The sequence below is a fragment of the Canis aureus genome, chromosome 24, assembly GCF_053574225.1.
Source record: "Canis aureus isolate CA01 chromosome 24, VMU_Caureus_v.1.0, whole genome shotgun sequence".
Lineage (NCBI taxonomy): Eukaryota > Metazoa > Chordata > Mammalia > Carnivora > Canidae > Canis > Canis aureus.
This window is the reverse complement of record NC_135634.1, coordinates 7964238-7987641: the sequence shown is the minus strand read 5'-3', so window position 1 is coordinate 7987641 and position 23404 is coordinate 7964238. Positions and strand designations below refer to the sequence as shown.

Here is a 23404-nt window from a genome sequence, read left to right as displayed (position 1 = left end):
GTTATTAGATAGTATGTGAAGTCATTTCTGAATACTTTTTAATTTCATTTAACCAAAATATTTGCTTGGTCACAGTCCATCTATTGCTGTTACCAAGAGGTTTACACATATTCCTTTAAAATTTTTTTTTAGGAAAGAAATGTATATATTAGCAATGGGGGAGGGGTGGCGGGGAAGAGAGCCTGTAGAGGGCAGAGGCTTTTACAGAACAATCTGTTGCTCCAAAGGAGAGTCAAGAGATGCTCAGTGAAACCATCAAAGTGACCAGTTAGCTGTGTGACCTTGCACAGTACTTTAACCTCCCTGATCCCGGGCTCCTTGCCAGCAAAGTGAAGGCTCTCTTAGAGTCTTTTAATGCTCTAAAATCCTGTGATTTGAAAGATAAAATGTTATGTTGACAGGATCTGAAATCAGTAAGACCAATGCCATTTTGGAACAATGTCACAGGACTTCAAAGAAGATAAACCGTACCTAGTACCTATGTTCTGGGTACACCATTGGAGACAAGGGCCACACCCATGCTAACCGAATCCAAGAAACCCATAGGAATGTTGTAGGAAAGTTAAGGTCAGTCTACACTTTGTTGCTAGGAAAGCATTGTTGATGAGCTCTAATCCAAATGGTTTATATGATTTCATATTGTGGTCTCTGACATACCAAGAGAAACATCCCGAGAAACCACAGTGTCAGCTGCTGTGTCTTTGTCCTGGACATCATCCCCAACTTACTCCTTTTTTTCAATTTTATTCTTAAATGCAACATTTCTGATCACTCTCTGTTTTGTAATCCAATTCTAATAAAGACAAGAAGACAGGATTCTGACTGGAAGGAGATGAATAAAAGTGCATTTTTTTAAGGCAGCCAGTTATTGTAAGACAGTTATTAAAATGTCTGGGTAAATGACCTCATACTGCACTCAGCCTGCAAATGAGCCAGGCAATCTGGCCCTTGGTGCTTATGGCTTTGGACTGCTTTCTCTGAAATCAAGTTATAGGAATCTGTGAACTGGAGTCCTTCTTTGTTCCAGCAGTTTCCACAGCACCTGACAGTGTCAGGCACATAGCAGGTAAAGTTTGTCGGCAATTTACTAAATAATGATTACGGAAAAGGAAAAAAAAATTCTAGACCATGTGGAAGCTTTAGGCATTTTGTAGTTTGACTAAGGATAAACATTTGCTGTAACAGGAATATTTACTAAATAGGGAATAAGCTCCTTAGTGGCTAAAACAGTATATTGGTAAATTTGCTTCCTTTATTCTTTAATTTATTAATCATATTCATGTACACTTGTTATGGAATTCATTTCCCTAGAAATAAATATCATCACTAGAATACTGCAGGGTTTTTTGGTTTGTTTGTTTGTTCTGAAAGCACATTCAGGAATGTTCTCCCTGATATAAATTGCACAAGGAAGGCTTGCAGAGCCCAAAAAGTCCATTTGATTCCTGTTTTAATTCTCTAACATGCCATTTAACTATTCCACTAGAAAGCATCTGCACTGTCATCGTTAATATTATGTGCTAGGCATGAAGCTAAATGTGTTAGGCTTTCATACAAAATGACTCATTTCATCCTCATAACAACTTCTAAAAAGGTATTATTTTCCCCAGTTTATGGAGGAAACTAAGGCTCAGGGAGGTCAAATAAGGTGCCAAGGTCACACCAGAGTGATTCTATCGTCATACCAAGGGCTTCCGCTTCCATTCTAGTCCTCACTCATAACCATACGGGAATACATAGAAAAAGAAAGCAAAGCATTTCCACATCTTTTTGCCAAGAAGATCGGGCATAAATTATAAATAAGCAACTAAAGAGAGAAAAAAATTCACTCACATAATTTCCCCATTTATTCTTTTCATACCTTAATCAGCCATTAAACGTGGATGTCACCATGGCACCAGACAAAATAGGGGATAGAAATAGAGGTCAACAGAGGCAGTGCTTAACCTCTGATGAAAATGATGGTTGTTAGTGATATGAACAAGGAGAAAAAGTTGAATCATCAGGCAGTAGTTTTTCAAAGGTCTTGATTCCTTGTGGAAGAGGTGGGGAACAGTAAAGTGAGGGCAGTGTAGTAACAGTGTGGTTGTGGGGCATAATCCAGACAAAGCATAGCACCAAGTCCTTACCCTATGACCTCACACCTCCCCTATTTTGGATAGGAGCAATAAGAAAGCGTGCAAACAGTGACAGTGTTGGCGTGAACACCCAGATTCTTCTGAGCCTGAGCCTTCCACTCTTCAGGATGTGGTGCAGCTCAAAGTCCTCCTGCTGTAGGGTGTCCTCTGCCACTACACAGAGCTTGCGGTGGGAAGACAAGAAAACCCAGAGAGGACCCTAGCTCGGTAGGGGTGGGGGTGGGAGGGTGCAGGGGAGACTATGGGCATAGATCAGTAAAATGAATGGGGACGTTTATCCAGCAATCTGTACTGTTAATTAAATTTAGCTATCTACCAGCTAAGTACTCGATGGCTCCATGGTGATTATCAAGCCAGTCAGAATCTCAACTGGGGCCTGATTACTAAATTTAATAGGATTATGCTCCCCCCCACCCCCCCGCCAGAACTGAAGCAAAAAGTTCCTTTCAGCTGAGGTTTTTATGTTGTTGTTTTTTTCTATTAGTAAGTAGTCCAGAATTATCCCAGAGACCTCAAAGATTTTTAGAGCTTCTTTTCACTTATTCAGGGAAAAAGAAAGAATTCTTGCTTGGTAGAAGCAAGAACGCACGCAGAAACACGCTAGCCCTTCTTGCCTCAGTCTGGACTTAACATTCAATGAACTCAACTCAGCAGAAAAGCCACAGGAATGGGGCAATGAACACAGCCCATGCCTAATAACTGGATAGATAAGTAAATAAATAAAAATTTAATGACTTTTGAACCATAAATATACTTCACTTGTAAAACCAGGTATTACCTTAAAATTGTATGTCAAATGAATTTTTGTAAAGAAATCTGAATTTAAATATGGAGGGCTCGTTAATACTTTATTTTGGAAATATTCAGTTATGACATCCAGTTTACTAAGGAGACTAGCCTTTTCACTGTAAGAAAGTGTTTTGGCTGAATCTTAAAAAACAAACCTGATTTATGATCTTGTAAATGCAGATTCTTTTATGGTATGAATTCATAAAATAGGTTAACCAGCATTTGTTTGAGGCTTGGAAATACATTTATATTTAAGTATCATATTTTTTTTTTTTAGCACAGAATGAAACTGCTTTAACATAAACTAGATACAATCTGGCTGTTAATAGAAAACTTTTCAAGTCTATAATGTTTTGTTAGTTTGGGGCAGAATGTAGGACAAATTCAAAATTGTGAAGAATTAAGATGGAAAAAAAATGGTTCTCAATACCCAGATCTGGGCTTCTTTTGGGGAAAGTGAAAATGGGTTATTATTATTATTATTTTAATGATAAATGAATGATAAACTACTTTTTAAAAAGGAAATTATGCATGCTGTTAGTCATCTTAAAAAATGACCAGAGCTACTATAAGGACTTTGATTCACATTTGTCCTGGGAATATAGCCCCCTCTTGTATAAACACATACACATACCAATATATTATGTGAACTGCAATCTTGTAGTGACTTGAAGGAAAAAGTTGTTTTTATAAAAGAACTCATATTTTCCCATGCTTCCTTACTTCTTGTGCAAGAACTTTTATGAGATTCTAGTAAACTGTTTTATTTATTTTCCTTTGTTCTTCCCTTCTTACTGGAAGAGAACACTATCTGGATGTAATCATGTTGAAGAAGAATACATTCTGATGAAAGAGATGATTTAAATCGATGACCAACAATTAAAATGCTTAATTGTGCCATCACTTTGGATAAGGCAACTTAATTCTAGTGGGTCAACACATTCATTTATTCTAATGCGGTATATGTTCCCCCACAGCAAGAACTGCTATTTCAGTAACCTCCTATTTGATCTCTGCAGATTTGGCCACTCTTTGTAACCCAGCTGACTAAAGTTGAAGCTTGTAGCAATAGGAATACACTGTGTAAATCCCTGGCCTACCTCATCAAAATCCCTGGAGACCATGTTTTTGCACTCAGCATAGTACCCCATGACCCACTAAATTGTTATTTGTATTCACCGAACTATCAGTAAGCCTGCCTGGTGTTTCAGCCACCTGGAGCTGACAAATATTTTCCTAATATGAGGGATGCCATAGCAACTAGATTCGTGGCATGGATACAAACCAGGCATCGTGGGCTACAATTTAAGGTGGGAAGCAGACTTGCAGCACCCACAATAGTATTATTGTAAAGAGTGTTCTGAGAACTCAAAATTCTGTATTTGGGGGGACTAAGTTCTTTAGACACAAGTATGAAAATTACCCCAGACTCTAAGAGAAGGAAGGCAGTAATTAAGACTGAAAGAGCTGGTGTTTCAAATCTATTTCTTACAAGCAGTGCCACTTTGGACAAGTTAAGGAAGCTCTCTAAACCTCCTCAGTTTTCTCATCTGTAAAATGGAGATAAAAACCCTGCTTCAAAGGGTGATGGTGAGGATGAAATGGGATGATGATATCTGTACTGTGGTTGGCAGATGAGAAGCACAGAGTAACAGCTTTTATTATTAGGTTAAGGAGGGAAGTGAGGGCAATGGTCTCAAAAACCTCATGCAGAAGAGTGTATTAGAAATTTCTATCTGTGTTTACTCTAAATATTTAAGTATTTTTCTTAAAGATCTATTTATTTGAGAGAGTGAGAGCACACAAGTGGAAGTAGGGCCAGAGGGAGAGGGAGAGAATCCTCAAGCAGACTCCCCACTGAGCATAGGGCCCAGATCCCATGACTCCGAGATCAGGAGCTGAGCTGAAACCAAGAGTTGGCTGCTTAACCAATTGAGCTATCCAGGTGCCCCAGTAATTTAGATATTTTAACAAATAAATAGTTATGCCAGTATTCAATGTCAGGATTTGATACATGGTCCTCTCACTTAAACTACACACCTGCACAGTGGTGTGTAGTTTATCTGGGGGTGAAGATCAGAACCAGTTGTATAGTATAGAGGGCTGGCCTTAGCTATCCCACATACATGTCCATTTTTGTACTGCCAAGTATCATGATGTACTGAAGTCTATACATACCTGATTGAGAAGGTATGAGGAATACATTGCTTACTTTTAAATAAACTGATCCTCACAAAATGGAGAAGCAACTTAAAAAGATTCCTATTGTGATACCACAAACAGAAGATATTAATTAGTGGAAACAGTCAACAGGAAGTGACAAAACTGAAATTTCCCTACCCCTAGCACCATAATAGTCACATCTACAAGGTAAAAACAATGAAAATATATATAGACCAGACAAGAAGTCAGTTAGAATAATTAAAAATTGTCCAGAAGAAAGATTATTTGAAATAGGGATAGAAGTGCTTGTTGATGAACTTTGGTCCTTATGACTTGGGACAGTTAATGGTAGTGGAATGTGTGTATAACTTATAAAATGCAAACAACTCCACGGGAAGCACTGCTCAAGATCGTATTGCTGACAGGACCATACATTTGAAGAAGTGTGGGGCCGCTACACTAGGGAACATGAGTATAGAGTGGGGATGCTGTAGGACCATATCTGGTAGCATGCTTCCCAACCTCTTCCACAGCATGGCCGACATTGTATTTGTACTACACACGGAATAAACTACTACGCTGCCAGATGCCCAAGGTCATCAGAGGAGGCTTTTGTCTGCCCCAGGCCCTGCTCAGCCAGCCCAAGGACTGAGGGGAGGAGGATCTTCAGCAGATCTTTAACCCAGTCAGAGTATGCCCACATCCAATGTGAGGCACCTGAGAGCACACTGTTTGGAAACTCAGTCCTACAAACGGACTTAGGCAGGGCCAATTACCGAAGAACACAGCTGTTAGGCTCTAATGGAGTTAACTCTATACAAAAGGAGAGAGAAAGGTTTGGTTTTTTGTTTTTGTTTTTTTAAATAGACCTCTTAAGAATCAGTCCAAGAAAATTTATTTGTATCATAACTCCGCTTGCTGTGAGAAGTTAAATATTTATGCTATCTTGTTCTCCAGTCTGATAAAGGAACAGACTTTATATATTTACTAATGTTCTCTTTCTTCTCTGTCAGTAAGCATGCTCCACTTCTGCATGCTCAGCGTTCAGCACAGTGTTACTCACACAGTAAGTGCTAATACATGTTTGCTGAACAGACAATGCCAGAGTTAAGCTACAAACACCACTCATCATTCCTCATACTTATGTCCAGTAGGTCCTTTTCCTATCCCTCTTGGCAGCTAATCTAAAACTTTGTGAAGGAAAGAAAAGGAGAGGAGAGGAGGAGAGGAGAGGAGAGGAGAGGAGAGGAGAGGAGAGGAGAGGAGAAGAGAGGAGAGAAAAAGAAAAGAAAAGAGAAAAACAAAACAAAACAAAAAAATAACAACTTTGCCCCTGGTTTCAATTCCCAGCCCTAATCCCAGGCTACTTACTCATAGGTGACTTCACCTCTTCCTTTGATGAGATCGAGACCATCCTACAAAAGCTGTTTTAGCAGTAAATATATCAATCTACATCATTCAATGTAAAACTCCCCCACGTCATCGTTATCTTACTCTTTATTAACCCAACCCACCAGTCAGGGAGGGATGCTTTCATTGAAATAGCTTCTCTCTGTCTTCCTCTTTCACAGCCCCGGCTCAACTGGACAGTCAACTCATGAGGACCTTCGGCTCACCCTGCAGCAGAGCCTCTGCCTTTTCTGCTTCTGCTGTTGGACACACTCTTGCCTCAGACATCCAGGAACCCTTCAATCATTGTAAGTCCTCACTCAAGTTCCTTCTCCAAGAAGCCTTCCTTGGGTACCTCTTTGCAAAGTTTAATCCCTCCCAGCTCACATTCATATCACCTTTCCCTGTTTTAGTCATTGTCTTCATCCATTGTCACTAAAATAAACATTGTTTATTTATTTATGTTGTTTTTTGTCTGTCTTTCCTACTAGAATATAAGCTCCCTGAAGGCAGGAAACTATGTTTTGCTTACTGATGTTTCTCTACTGCCTAAATTGGGTTTGGAGCTCAGCAGGTGCCCAGTCAATATTTGTTGAATGGGTGGATGAACAGATGGATGGATGGATTACTGCAATGGACCTATAAATGGTATCATTACTAGGCCATCTGGCTGGCTCAGTCAGTGGAGCATATAGCTCTTGATCTTGGAGTCACAGGTTTGAGGCCCACCTTGGGTGTAGAGATTACTTAAAAAAAATCTTTGAAATAAATGGTATAATTGCTTCCTCTCCAATCCATCCTTCTATCAAAATATTCATCCTAATATCACTACTCTCCTCCTAAACTGTCAATAGCTATATGTGATCTATGAAATGACATCTAAAAGCCTTCAGAGATGTAAACCCAATCTCCCTTTACCCCATATCCAATGTAGCTACCTCTCTAATACATCCTAAGGTCTTGTCACACTGGGAGACCACTCATCTATCTATTCTTGAACACACTGAATGCTTTAAATACTTTGAGTTTTTAGACCTGTATCCTTTTGTTTCAGAATATCCATCGTCTATTTTGCCCTCTACTGAAATCTGTGGATGTTTCCAGGCTTTGCTCAAATGTTCTATCATCTATGAAGCTATTTCATTCTCCCAGTGAGATTATGGACATGGGTTCCATAGCACAGTACTACATGCCTCTAACTAGTATAGAAGTCACCCTCCTTTGAGCTGTATCTTTACCTGACCCCAAGATGGGACTATAACATCCCTGAACAGGCATCATAGGTCTACTCCATTTCAGTTCCTTGCATGTGGTAAGTGACTGACACACATTTGTTGAAATGAAATACATGTTATCACTATAACTGTGGATTTTGAGACAAGGGGATCATCAAAAGATTACATATTTAGATCCTGTATAGGAGTAATACTCCAATACTTAAGCAAATTTCAGTGGGACTGAAAAGAAAAATAGAATTGTAGCTTAAACCAGCATGAGGTAGGAGCCTTCAATAATAAACTCCAAAGATATAGATATCTTCTTTCCTTCTGCTGGAATGCCTGGCACAGAGAAATCACTTAATTAGGAGTTTGATTCTCAGCTAAACACAAACTGCTCTATTTAAACTGAGCACTCACTATTGTTGCTTAACCACGTTGTGGTTTATTCAAGTGCTCATGAGGCCTAAAGAATGCCAGTCAGGATGCCTCTTGTTACATAAGGGTGCTTTTCATGGAGTAATGTATTGTTAATTTAAGAAACTGTGCCTCATCTGCTTGCTGGTTTCTCCTCCCCAGGCCTGTCCTCATAATGTACTCAGCTAGTCACTGGCCAGGCCCCGAACAAATGGTCCAGTATGCAGGATAATAAGCACATATGGAAAGAACAGTAGTTCTCAGGAGATTGTTCTAAATCATTGTTTTCTTATGGAAAGTAGAGAACCAATAATTCCAAGAAGCTTTTATAGCACAATCTTTCCTGAGACAGTAGAGTGAGTTTAAATTCTAGACCCGTGAGCAACAAATTCAGACAGGGTCCTCCTGCCCCTTGCTGACTACAGAATACTAGGTTTCCTGCAAGAGCCTAGAGGTAGAGGTTCAAGGGTAGAGGTTCAAGGGTAATGACAAGCACCTCTTGAACTCCTTCCCCTCTGGTTTGCTGATGTCACTTACGTTCTTCCCTGGTGTCCTGGAAAGGCTCTCTGGGCTGGAAGATTTTGAGTCCTCCTTCAGCTAGCAGCTTGCTCTTTCATTTACTTCTAGCTCACGTAATCAGCTTGCCTTAGCTCAAGCTACATAACAACCACCTGCATTCCTGTGCTGTCTATTTCTGTCTGTGGAAGCCACTGGCAAGGTGAAAGCTACCATGCCAGCCCTGGGAAGACATTTCTCTTCAGGCTTCCACAGCCTCATAAGAACAAGGCCACTTCAAGGAGCTTTCCTAATCAGGACTTAGGTTTTCTGTTTAACCTCTCAGGACTCCACTTTCTCCTGTTCCCTCTACCCACAACCTGATGCACTGACATTGCAAATTGGCTTGGTTGCAGCTCATCTGGGGATACATTGAGTTGTCTATTCATTACTGGGGCTGTATTCATTTTTGAACTTGGCATTCCTTCACCATAAAAACAGTGAACTTTCTGTGGCCACCAGCTGATAGCACTTATTCTGCAGCATCCCAAACAGAACCATTAAGCAAGGTCTTTAAAGAAGGCACCTGCTTCTCTGCCTTTTAAGACGTGATGGACAGGTGTACTGAGGAGACTAGACTTTTTAGAACAAAGTCTAGTCTCTTTACTGAGAGCCTCAGGGAGTGGCACTTTTAGTGGGGATGCATTTCAAGTATTATTCCAAGAACTGGAAAAGGAAAACCTCCCCTCTTGAACAAAGAAGTAGGTGATGGTTAGTCTATCTCAGTGGTGAGGCTCCTGACCCATTTATCAGTGAGGTTGTAAACAGAGTGGAGCTTCTAACGCAGTTCAGTGTTTAACCACATGACCTTGATTTGATAGATTACTTCCAGTATTCCTATGGTTCATCCCGATATAACTTGCAGAAACTATTGTAATAAAATGGCTTTACCTCCACCAGTTATTCCATGTAAAAAGAGATTAAGTAAGGAATTACAAAAAGCTTCCACAATTTACATAGTTTTCTTCAGAATCATTTCACAAGTAGATTCAAGTTTCTCCTTTTTAACTGTTCTTAACCTTAATTCAAGAGAAAAGTTAGACCAGTTAGATTTCTCTCAGTGATAGTCTACTTTTTCATGGAAGTGGGTAAAACAGGCCTCTTGGGTCCCTCTTGATGCTAAGATTATTGTTCCCTCAAAGAGTTTTCAAACTTTGGCCTCAAAGGTTACCATATGTTCAACATTTTCTAAATTTAATAAAAGGAGAGTAGAAAATTAGAATCCTGGCATGAAGTTGCTAAACATGACTGTGCTCTAGGTATGTCTTTGGTTCTACATAAAGTATCTAAAAAAGGCAGCCCTTAGGTCAGTGCAATTCATAGATAATTGATCAGGCAACCTTTGGATTATTGAGAACTTTATTGAGATTATTAAAATAATGTTGCTTATTTATTTGTCATTTTTCATATTATTTATGAATAATATGTTAAACATCTTGGTTCAGAAAGCTTTGTCTACATTCTTTTGTTTTGTTTTATTTTGTTTACCACCTCTTTAGGATAATTTCCCAGAAGGAGAATTCTTAGATTAGAGGGTCTCGATAAATACTGCCAAACTGCTTTTCAGAAAAAATGCTTAGATTTTCTTTTTAAAACATATCTAGTGGGGCATCTAGGTGGTTCAGTCAGTTAAGAGTGCAACTCTTGATTTCAGCTCAGGTCATGATCCCAGGGTTGTGAAATCAAGCCTCAAATCGGGCTCCATGCTCAGCGCAGAGTCTGCTTATCCCTCTCCCTCTGCTTTTCCCCCTGCTTGCTCCTTCTAAGATAAATAAATAAAATCTAAAAACAATAATAACCACCATATCTAGCCACAGATATATCAAGGATCTTTCAAATGGAGATAGTTGACTGATAGTTTTAATCTTTAGTTAGCTAAGTATAATTAGTAGGACTCAGATATGACTATGTAAGGTAACCATTTATTTACCGGTGATTATGTATAGGCCTTTCTGATGTTGGAAGTCTCGGGTTCCCACATTAAATCGGTCTATATGTTATTACATACACTATAATGGTCAAATTATTCCAGATAAACAAATGGGTACCTGGATTCTGTCCCAAAGGTTATGTGATCATAGTGTAGCACATACAGGATAAAATTTTCAGAAAGGTATGAAGAGATTGACTTGTTCATTCATTCAACAAACATGACTTAAACACTGGTCAGTTATGAGAAACTAGGGGTAAGCACCAGGGAATCAAAGTAACATGGTACCTTCCCTGTCTCTGAGAAGCCCACCAAGGGAGACAGAGATGTAAATAAAAAACCTAGTAGAACAAGATGAGAGCTTTATTAGAAGTTTATCCTATGGAACCATGAATGAAGAAGGCCCCTGACTCTATGGAGGAAAAATCCTGGGTAAAGCTTTGAAGATGAATAATGTTTTAGGTAGCTTTGGAGGGTGTTGAGAACGATAAAAAGAAAAAAAAGAGAAAACATTTAGTAGAGCCTGGGGATTGAAATGATCAGGGTGTGGAGATGTGGAAAGCAGGGTATGGAAACCACAGGGAATAGCAGGGTCACACTGAGGAGAAGGTGGATCGACATGACTGGCAAACTGGTTAGTCCTTTCCATAAAGGGCTCTAGGGATTCAAAAGAGGGAGAAAACACATCCTTAAGAAGATCAGAAAAGGGTTAAGAGAAGCCTTTGGAAGATGGGCAGGATTTGTTAAGATAGGAAAAAAAGAATATTTCAGAAAGCAATTAGTGACCTTAAAGTTTTCGAAGCGCTATCACGCATATTAATATATCATGTGACCTTAACAACAAGTTAATGGGGTAAGGTATCCATTCTTACCCATATGACCTCATGGAAACTATGAGTCAGTGGGGTTAAGTGACTGGCCCAAGGTCACACAGTTGAGTGGGGTAGCTTCACAATTCAGTAAATGGTGCCCCAGGGGATGGTTTTGTTGGAACATTGTGGTACCGGCAGCTGATGTTGGAAGGTCCAACTTCTGACTTCTGACATCCTTTGCATTATACTAACTAAGCTGCTATCATGTTTATCACTTAAAATGAAGATAGTTTAAAATACCTAAACTATAGTTTAAAATAGTGGCTCCTATCTTTTAATATTTTACACACTGTTGCTTTTATCAAAATATTTTGGAAAGATTATCTTTTGTCTGTGTACATATATGCATCATACATGAAGATAAGCTTATATGTAAGCGTGGATATATCAAATGTAAGAAAATATTAGGTACCTGAACTTGCACTATCATCTGTTTTCTTTACATTGGGAATTTAAAAAATTATATATTTAATCATACTAAATCAAAGCAGTATTGCACGAATTGCATCCCAGCCTCTAAAACTTCAACCTGTGTAAGGAAATGACTGGTGTTCCATGAAGCCAGAACTGGGTGAGAAAAATCAAAGGATAATTCCACATAGAGAAACAAGATCAGTGCAAGTACTTTCCAGTGTAGGCTTCTGCAAACAAAAGTAGTATTATATTAGATTACTGAATTTTGTTTTGAGTGACCTAGAGTTTTTCGGCTTTTTTAGTGTAGTGTAGTTCTAAGAAAATGAAGGCAACTTCATAAATGACATAAATACTAAAATTTAACAGCACAAGACACATTATAAATATCTGGTTGACATTTGAAATGTCTCTGGGAGACATTTTAAGCAGCGAACCGATTTATTAAAAGGTTAGTTATCTTCCTCAAGGTCACCAAGTTAGGTAGCATAAGGGCGGTGGCTGAAATCCAAAGCTTTTGACTGTAATCTTGGTCCCTGCAATAAATTAAAAATGTCTTCATGAGACCTGACACGGGTACTGTCAGAAATTGGCCAATATTCTTTCACACATTCGACAAACAGATCTGGAGGCTACCCTGTCACATGTCGGCATATGTCAGCACATGTGAGTTCAGCTCACGCAGAATACACTGGCTGGCATATCTGACACCCTCACATGCGGATGCGAGTTTAAACATCAAGAAGAGCATGTTCCAGAGTTTCGCGGAGTATCCTGCTCACGTCTCTCAATGGCTGCAATAAGCTGCACTAAGTCCATGTCAAGAACTCTGCCTCCGAACATTTTGTTTCCTCTCATTCTTCCAATCTAGACTATCGGAAACAGGTTAAGCTCTGAAAAGACAGTAAGACAAAACGCTCAACCTTCAGTTTATGACTTTGCCAATAAGAAAAGACTTAAATGTGGCATTTATTACAAAACGTGTGGAAAGGGCCTCGTAGAAACCATATGGCTGTCAGTAGCAGCACAATCTCATTCAAAGGTGCCAAGCACATTAATGAGACGAGGATGTCAGGAAAAGCAGAACTCGATCAATGCTTCTCCCCCACGTGCAGTTGTCCCCCTTCAGTCACTGTGCTCGCTCTGTGTAAATGAAATCAATCAGCGGGGATTTCTGTAAAATGCGTACAACGGTTGTCTTCTAGACTCCACCAGAAGATAAATGATTCCAGACGTTGGACTGCAGCCATTTTCCCACACATGCTACGAAGTTCTGACATCCATATTGGGCCATAACACTGAGTGGTTTCTGCCTTGGCGAGTTTACAGCCAGTGCCTCTACTTCTGGTTTGCACTAGTCAGCCAGCTTGCGCTGATGCATACTGAGTCCCCTTCTGCCCGTGTAAAACATCGAGAGAATTGCTTCTTTCCAAAACAGGGGCTCCTGTGATGCCCCTCCAAGCTTTGCTATTGTTCATATAAGCTTACCATCCCAAACCACTGTTTCAGATCCCTTTGGGCTTACACAAGTCCTAGCCTAACATAACATGAGACGTACGTATGACATCCAACACAAACCGCTTGGATGTAACACACAAAAACAGACAGCTCAAGCCCCACTTTAAGACTAGTATGCTTTCGAAAACATGCTAAACGTAAGGAACAGAATTGTGAAATCTAGCAGCTTGTGTTCTGGAAAAGGGTAGAAGGTTTTTTGAGAAAGGCAGACTAAAAGATCCAGAAGCAGTTTCCTTTAAAGACCATGTCAACACAATAAGATGATCCGGAAGGCACGCAGAAGTCTAGGTCATATTCACGGCTATTTACATAACCGACCCCACAGAATTAAACATCCGATAGATAGCACTTGCTGTCAGCCCCTTGAATCTGAGAGATGGGCATTTTTCTCACTAAACTGCCTTTGGGGAAAGATACAAATTATTTTGCTCGTATTTCAAAACAATAGGGGGGAAAAAGTCCTATGTCAATATCTATAGTCTGAGATAAAAACAATTTTCTGAGGTTAAATAAAAGTAAAACAAATCTTACTATTTTGCTTTCAAATGTTTTTCAAGTGAATAGCCAACACGAGAGGCGCTGCTTTAAATTTAAATCAAGTTCTTGTTAAAAGAACGTCCTCCTGGTCATCAAATATACCACAAAGAAAACTTTATATATCGGTAACACAACTCCGTGCAAATAGGAAGTGACTGTTGTCTTACCCACCACCACCTCCTTTCCTATGGAACACAAACTTACTTTGTTGAAAAATGTCCTTAGGCTGGGCTGTACTTTTGAAACAAAGCCACTCTCTTCATTTCATTTTCTGTTTTCTTGAAAACTGCTCCTCCGAAACTGACAGATGGTGCATCTGTCACTGAGTGTTTCCTCTTCGTTATCTCTGCCAGCTAATATTTCCTCTGTGCTTAGCTGTTGTCTGTGAGACTGTTCCACATCATTCTAGCCTGATCAATGGTGTGCCTGGTTTGAGGTTGGCTTTGGCCCCGCCTCCAGCTCTGAGAGAGAAAACGAAAACTCACAGCTGGATTTCCTATAAATCCTCTCCTTTAAATCTGGCTCTGCAGCTATGGCACATACTAGAGGAAAAAGCTGCCAGTCTGTCACAAACCAAGGGGGTGATCCTCTCCTAGCACCCCCTCTGCCCCCACGCCAATGCCAAGCATGTATGTTATATAACAAATCTCATTTTTAAGTTCGCCTGAAACTTCACAGGACAACAGGAAGCGCTGTTAAAGCAGGCTTATGCTTTTCCATGCCTAATGAGACTCAAAAGAAGATGCCCATGACTAAAACACACACACACACACACACACTGAAATATTTAACATTAAAATTTTGAAAACCGATCCCAAGCAGAAAATGCCAAAATAGTACATCACAAAATAATTTCTATCCTAAAACACAAGTAATCATTCATATTCAGATGACATTATATCCTAAGCAACAGGATTTGCTAGCATTTATACTACTGACGAACTTGGCGAATGTAGAGAATACACAAGATGCATTTCAGGTTTTGGCTGAGAGAAGGTTGTCCTACCAAGTAGAGTAGAACAGCTGAATTTGTAACACCAGTCTTCTCTGTAAGTTAGTAGGACAGAGGACACATTTTCAGAGTGATGTATTCGGCACAGCCAACAGGAAACAAATCTTATTGGGCAGGGAAGCTGCACATTTACAGCAAATAGGTTATATGAGTATTACTAAAATAAGGATTTGAAGACTGAAGACTGTACTAGGATCCAGAATCAGCAGGTCTGGATTCAAGTCTCAGTTTTGTTTCTTGGACAGTGTCCTTGAACAGAAAAGGCATACAGTAAGCTCTGGAGACCTCACAGGTGATTGAAAGATTAAATCAAGACAATAAATTACTTCATTGTTATTATTCAACATTTGTATTGTTTTCTACAACAGAGAGAATATTAAATAAGTATAAATATTTAATCTGGCAAAGAGTGCTACCAAAATAAATACCAGCCTGTGATAAAGAGCACTAGAGACAAAAGGATTCCAGGAATAATGTGTAGGGTACAAAGTGCATCCTGAGGACAACAGCAACTTTGACTTTGAATATTTTAACTCTTTGGTGAGAGAGAATACATGGTAAACATAGGTCAAGTGGGGCTCAGTAGTAAAAGTCTGAAACCTTAGTTCTCTTTACACATCCTCACAGAAAGAATCCTGGAACTGTCATCTGCAATTAGTCCATAAGTCCTTTAAGGGCAGGGACCTACACAATTGGCATGTGTTGAGTAAGTGAATGAATGAGAACTTGAACTAGGTAAGAGTTACTCCCTCCAAAGGAGAGAGTATGGATTATTATGAGAAGCCTGAGCTTGAAAGTGGAGGTTACCTGTGTGTCCTTCCAGTGTCCTCAAATGTGAGATTGGGGCTTTCCAGGTCACTGAAAAGAGACGAGATTTTGCTCGGGGGGGCCCCCTGACCTGATCCTGCTTTCTGACTTCCCCTAGCAACTCCCCTGCCTCCCACTTCCTCTCCTGAGAATGTCATTCTGCGGACAATGAGTGAGTCAAGAACCAGGATATTTGTAAACAACCCCTTAATGAAAGTACATGGATTATTAGGGTAAATTCCTCTTAAATGGGGATGCGAGTCTTTGCTTGCTGTGGCTGGAAAGAAGTCACCTTTCCAAGCCTAGGGGGACCCTACTCCATGTGGGCTATGTACAACAGGAGTAGACTCCTGGAGAAGGAAAGGCAGATGTGATGGGCTCCTGTTCCTACCCTGAATGCCACTCACTGCCAATGTGTTTCCGTGTTTTTGACTAAACACACTGGAAAGGGAATCTACTTTCATATTAATGATTTCAGGTATATGATCTCTTCTCCCCAAGCTGCAGGGCTATGCCAATTTGGGGTAAGTGAACTTACAAATTGCGAAGATCTAAGCTAATAAACATATTTTTAATGCCTACCTATGCAAGGCACTTTACTAGACAAACCAGAGGATGCATGCTTCCAGCTCTCTAGCTACCACTGGTTTCCAGCAGCGCAAAAGATTATAATCAAAAACAGGATCTGAAGCCAGCTGGGGATAGAAAGAGCACAGCTGGGCTTTGAAGGAGAAGGATCACATCTAGATTAAGGAGTGGGAGAATTCAGAAAATATGACTAGGGTGGTAGCACTAAAGTTTGGGAAGGATTTGTGCAGGCAGAGATGAGGGGGAACACTTGAAAGAGGACACTCTGAGAAAAAAAATGAGCTCTAGGGCACAGAAAGAGACAAGAGGCAAGGCAAGCTCAGGAAACCAGAAGCTATCTGAGTCTGCTGAAGCACAGGGAATGTGGGGGAATTGTGGAGGATGAGACTCCAAAGATAGGCTGGAACCACATACAGCGGTATGGCCTCGAATGCTGGGGCAAGGGGTTTAATACTGAGTTCAATCAGCAATCATGAACCCTGGGAGGTTCTAGAACACAGGTATAACATAATCTGAGCAGTGAGACCTAGTAACCATGTTTCCGATAGATTATAAAGGAGGCAGGAGGTAGACTGACCCACGTGGGTGGCTACTGCAGTAATTTAAGCAAGAGGTCATGAAGGCTCGAGCTTAGAGGATGAGGGTGAAGAAGGGAAGGGTCCTAGCAGCATCTGCTTAGATATGAGGGTCAAGGGAGATGAGTCAAAGAAAATCCTACCTGGAGGAATTTTTCCCGGAGATATTTGCAGACATATGTACAAACACATACAAGTTTTTATTTCAGCATTATTTGTAATTGCAAAGTATTGCAAACTACATAATACCCACCAATAGGGAACCTACAAAGAAATTATGGTACAGTCATATAAAGAAATACTATACAGCCATTTAAAACAGATATGCAGCTATATAAGAAAGCCATTGTAGAGTACTGGTGATAGACACCAGATTGCTAGTGCTGAACCATGGCAAAGGAAGAAAAATATTGGGGACTGGAATAAGCACTGGGAGGGGATCTCAGGATTCAAATTCTACTTCTACTTTGGGACCCAGCTTCCCCAGAACCAGGACAACCTAGAGTTGTGCAGTATACAACCAACCCAAAATATGTGGCAGCTTTGCCCATAACCACCAACTCAAAGGTGCCAGAAGCCTATCTAACTCAGTCTTGCCCATTTTCTTGATCAAAAGCCCAATACCCACATGCCTGAGGAAATCAGTACTTAAAAAAGGAACACAATCCATATTTGGGACAAAAATACTTGCCAGAATTATACCAGATGGCAAAACAAATGGTTTGGCATCTGAAGCTTCCCATTTTTATGAAGCTCTGAGCATAAGAAGTCAGTTATGCATCACAAGCCACATCTGTGCCCAGGTGTTAAGTGCAGAACAAATTCATGAATCAAGCACAGCAGTAACAAATAGGACTAATCTACTGAAATGCAAATCAAAACCACAATGAGGTATCACCTCACACCTGTCAGAATGGCTAAAGTCAAAAACACAAGAAAAAAGTGTTGGCGACAATGTGGAGAAAAAGGAATCCTTTTATACTGTTGATGGGAATGTAAACAGGCCCAGCCACTATAAGACAGTATGGAGGTTCCCCAAAAAATCAAAACTAGAACCACCCTACAATCCAGGAATTCAACCCTGGGTATTTACCCCCAAGATACAAAAACACTAATTCAAAGGGATACATGCATCCCTATGTTTACTGCAGCATTATCTACAACAGCAAAACTATGGAAGCAGCCTGAGTGTCCACTGACTGGTGAATGATAAAGAAGATATGGTATATATACACAATGGAACATTATTCAGCCATAAAAAAGAATGAAATCTTGCTATTTGCAACAACGTGGATGCAGCTAGGGAATATTATGCTAAGTGAAATAAGTCAGTTAGAAAAAGACAAATACCATATCTCTCACTCATGTGTGGAATGTAAGAAACAAACCAAATGAGCAAAGGGGAAAAAAAAAGAGAGAGAGACAAACCAAGAAACAGACTCTTACCTACAGAAAACAAAATGATGATTACCACGAGGGAGGTGGGTGGGAGGATGGGGGAAATTGGGGATGGGAATTAAAGAGTACACTTGTCTCAATGAAAAACAAAATAAACTAAAATGATTTTTAAAAAGAAGAAGAGACAGCTATCAGATGAAAAAATGATGATGACTTAGCAAAGAGGAAAACAAAACTGCTTCCAGGGAGGTCTAGCAAAGAGGAGAAAAGTTTAATAAAAGATTCAAGGAAAGACAGTGCCTACATACAATGCATTGATTCCATTTGTTTAAGGAGCAGCTAGATCTGAGAGTCCTTGGTCCCATTCTCTCCTCAACACACCAAAAAGGTGCAGGATATATTGTTTATGGGACTTTAACAACAGAAGCTCTAAACTTAGGGACCTGGTTACAGAGTAGGGCAAAGGTTAAGTGCCAGATTAAGTGATATTCCACAAATTGTGTGGTTCAGGCCGTCCAATCCCCTTTCTTTTAATCAGCTTTGGGACAATAGAACCCAGGCTTACATCCCTGAAAGTTTATATATGAAAGCTCACTCTCTACAGAGATAAAACATCTTTTTTTTTTTTTTTAAAGTAGAGTCCAGGCTCAGAGGAGGGGTGCAAAAATTGTACAGCAACCATTTGTGGTGGTGTGAAAGGGCACCACAGGAGGATCCAAGAGGCTCCTTGGGATTTTTTTTCTTTCTTGCAGAGAGCCAGGCCTGACTATTAGATCTTTCTTGACAGCTCTGTAGAGAGGAAGACATACTGAGGAATCAAGGACTCCAGAGAGGACAGTGCACATCAAGGCAAGAGCTGTTTAGATGTAATAGCGTGTAGAAATATGCCTTATGCACAGAATCTGTGCAGGAGCAAATTAAGAGCAGTATTTCATGACAGCAGTACAGCTTCATGGATAAGAGTGTGTTCTTTCTTTAATGCAGTGAAGAAATTGCCTTTATGTTCCAAATGCCTGGGTTCTAATCTGGACTTTGCCAGATACAAGCTGCATGAGTTTGGACAAGTTGCTTGAGATCCCTCTTTATTAAAGGGGAAATAATACTACTCCTCTTGGGGTTATTATGAAGATTAAGTGGGTTAATACATGTAAAATGCTGGGGATAGAGTTTGCCATCAACATTCAATATGTGTTACTCATCATTCCATAGTTAGAATTCTAAAATATAGGTGATTACTACTACAGTTATAGGGCTGAATATGATTAATCTCAATTCAAGAAACAGAACTCTCTGCAAGAATAGGTAATTGCAGTACTCGTCTGTAATTTACTCTAAAATACTTGAGTATACATGGTACAAAGTTATGTGCTACTTAGGTTCAGCTATAACCCAGGTGCGGCTAGCATCTATCTAATAAAGCATTCAAAGTCTGAGACAGTCTAGCTGGTATTCTAAAGAGGGAGACTGTGCTTCAGAATCTGCTGATATAAACCCTGCTGGCACTACCTCTCCATTAACAATCTCCAGTTAGCATTCCGAGTGTCAAAAAGAGGTTTCAACTAGTGAAAACGGTTACTGTTGACTAGTGTGCTCAGCGGAATTGAGATATTCAAGAAATATGGACTGGCTACAATATTTCAGTGTGTAAAACCTGGTAAGGCCTTTATATCTCTGGTGAGCATGCTCCAGTCTCAATCCTGAAAACAGTCCTAGATGTGTTATTAATATGAGTTGATTGCAAGGTTCTGGGAGAGTAGATAACCTTCTTTTGCTCCAGAAGTACTTATCTGCCTGCCATGATCTGCCAAAAAGAACCCAAGAGTCATCCATCACACTGTAATCATTGTAGTTCACTTAGCCATGATTTCTGGAGAGTTGCTCTTGTCTGATGCTGGCTACACAGGTGACAGAATCGGTTTTGGGAATGGAGGTGCTTGTCCTAAGCCTCTCTCGGCTCTTTATGTAAGGCTGTAGGTGAAGCCCGTAAAAGGAAACCTGCACCCAGGTTATGTGAATTGATGTACATGTGGGGGTATTTGTTTAATAAATGTCCATATACCCGGCAGAAACTGGTCCTATGTCCAGTTATCGATATGACTTAATTATGAAGTTTTGGGGAGAGTAGTTGACCCTCTTCTGCTTCAAAATTTCTTCTTTGGCTACTTTCATCTGACAAAAAGAACCTAACAGTTGTGTGTAACCAATGTGATCATTTTATTTACTAATAAAGGCAGCATGAGACATACAACCCATAAGACATTTAAGAAGATATGCAAAAGTTCCAAAGATTGCTTGACCAAAAAGCCCGGGACAAAGATGTTTATTTTGGTCACATCTGCTTTAGATATTGGATTCTAAGAAATTCACTGATTCCTTAGATATTGGATTCTAAGAAATTCACTGATTCCTTGGCAAAAAAAAAAGGAATTAGAAAAAAAAAAAGACCCAGAAAGGTACTACACGTTTATTTATATTATGCTACAAATATAATTTTAAATATGAAAATACAGTTCTTATCCTGAAGAAGGGTTCATTCATTTTTTAAATTATTTTGTTATCTTCACAAAGAAATAAAAGAATATCTATAGCACATTTTAATAACTAATAAAAACAACTTTTAAAATACTTTTCTTTAGGGACACTTGGGTAGCTCAGTGGTTGAATGTTTGCCATTGGCTCAGGGCATGATCCCAGGGTCCTGGGATCGAGTCTCACATCAGGCTTCCCTGCATGGAGCCTGCTTCTCCCTCTGCCTATGTCTCTGCCCCCTCTCTGTGTCTCTCATGAATAAATAAATAAAGTCTTAAAAAAATACTTTTCTTTAAAATAATTTTAATTACACCAAATATTGCTCACAGTAAAAATTTAAACAAAAGTCCATTTTTACTTACAACTCCTAATTCTGCTTCCCCTCCCTAGGGGTTATACTAATAATAATTTAGTGTCCTTCTTCCAAACTTTATAGATATAGATATCTTTTTATATATATCATCTATACATACACATATATATATACACATATTTTATATGAGTAAAACATATCCATACGTGTCTACACATAATATGTACATATACACCCATGCTGCACACCTACTAGGTAATTCCTTTTATATAAACAGAATCATATTATATGTACTATTCAATATGTCTTGGAGAACTTTAAATGAACAAATAAAGCTACCAGCTGAATCTAGTGGAACCCAATTAACTATGCAGTCAAAAGTCTGGTACCAAGGACATCAGACCAAGAAAGTGACAAGGTCCCAAAACACTCCAGTGCCTTTTAGGTGAGTCACTCGTCCACCTGCGGCTGAGAGATGTCCCTCCTGTTCTTCTCTAAGCAGTACAGTAAAATCGATGGATAAATGAGTAAGCACACAAACTCATAAATGAATAAAATAATTGAGTCGAATTCAATTCCTTGACTTGTTTCAGGTGACCGACTGTCCCTCTAACAGGCACGCAGGTACATGGAGCATATCTGCCTCTTTCCTACCTACCCTACTTTAAGTGGTAAATAAATATCACCTGCCATTGCTGAGTTAGTCTTCCTTATGGCAACAGAAATGGCGAATTTCCAGATTTGCATCTTGGGTCGCTTGCACTGGGCATGCACTGAGAGCACAAGGGAGCAGTGGCACGTGCTCATCTACAGGGGTCCCACCACCAACACTTACAGGCAGGTGCACAGGTGTACAATGAGGGCTTTGTGACTTCCTGCAGTCTCTGGTATCATAGAGCTCATTTTCAAGTTGCAATCTGTGGTTTTCAGTTCTCAGGATACTGTTTGTGTATGCCTCCGACACAAGTTGGGTAGCAAACATTCCGGGTAATGTGGAAAACCGAACAAACCCATATTTATATTGTGCTCTAAAAACAAATTCTCCACAAACCCTTTCTCCAGCATTCAACATTCTTAAAAGGGTATAATAATCAATCGCGTCACGTCTATTATATTTCATCTCCTTTCTTTTTCTGGAGAAGAATGTTGCCTTTCATTATAAAATGAGAAAATCATAAAATTAACTTTGCTTTTGATAATGTTTAAGATGGAAAGTTTGTGAAGCCCTTAGGTTTTTCAAGTGAAGCCTATGACCCTCACCTCTGATAGATTCTTATTTTGAAGTAAGTCAAGGTCAAGGTAATGGCCTTGGCTGCTTGGATTACTGATCCTGAGTTTTTGAGCTTTCTTCTTTCTTTCTTTCTTCTTTCTTTCTTTCTTTCTTTCTTTCTTTCTTTCTTTCTTTCTTTCTTCTTTCTTTTTTAGATTTTTTTTATTTATTTGAGATAGAGAGCAAGAGAGAGAGAGAGAGAGAGAGAGAGAACGAGCTGCGGAGAGGGGAGAAGGAGAGGAAGAAGAACGCTCTCCACTAAACACAGAGCCCAACATGGGGCTCCATCCTAGGATGCTGGGATCATGACCTGAGCTGAAGTCAGATGCTTAACCGACTAAGCCACCCAGGTAACCCTGAGCTTTCTCTATCTAAAAAGATTATGTAAGAAAAATCTGACAGCATATGTGCAGCACAAGGGCTCTCAAAAATGAACTGGATGAGTAACAACAGCTGTACATGGAATTCAAATGATAAGAACTTAATTCCACATCATGTACAGCTTCAAAATGTCAGCACTGTGTTATTTATGCAGATGTTCCACTGTACACATAGGATTCCCATTTCAGTATTTGTAAAATTCCAAAAGTTATAAACTTCTGGCTTATACTACCCATAAAAAAAAGAGAGAGAAATGGGGAAAATTTTCATCAGCTAAAAGTCAACTGTGCATTGGAAAGTCCTATTAAAGACCGAGAAAATAAGATCACATAGAACAAGAATAACTATGTCCACAATAGGCTCAGAAGGATGTAAATGATGAAAGGGAAAATAAAGAAAGCTTCATCATATCGACATCTTTCCTACAAATCTGATGCTTTGGAGAGCTACCTAATTGCCTTGCGGTTTCCGTTACCATGGAACAAAACCTACACTGGCTCTCTCAAGGTAGGGAAGGTATGTGAAGTTCTGGCATTCAGCAGCTACAGACCAGAGAAAGTCAACAGTGAGGCAGAAAGTATAAACTACCTGCTGG

General features: G+C 39.7%; 1 protein-coding gene across 28 annotated transcripts in view; it reads right to left on the bottom strand.

Annotated features, from left to right (window-relative positions):
- The window catches only part of STARD13 (StAR related lipid transfer domain containing 13), a 514444-nt gene that overhangs the window by 83476 nt on the left and 407564 nt on the right, over positions 1-23404 (bottom strand). Inside the window, exon 1 of one of the 28 annotated variants that reach the window (XM_077868135.1) lies at positions 14141-14371. The exons of the other annotated variants lie outside the window; for them this stretch is intronic. The gene's annotated coding sequence lies outside the window, so the exon portion shown is untranslated. Of the gene's footprint in view, positions 1-14140; positions 14372-23404 lie in introns of those variants that run through there. 28 annotated transcript variants of the gene reach the window in all.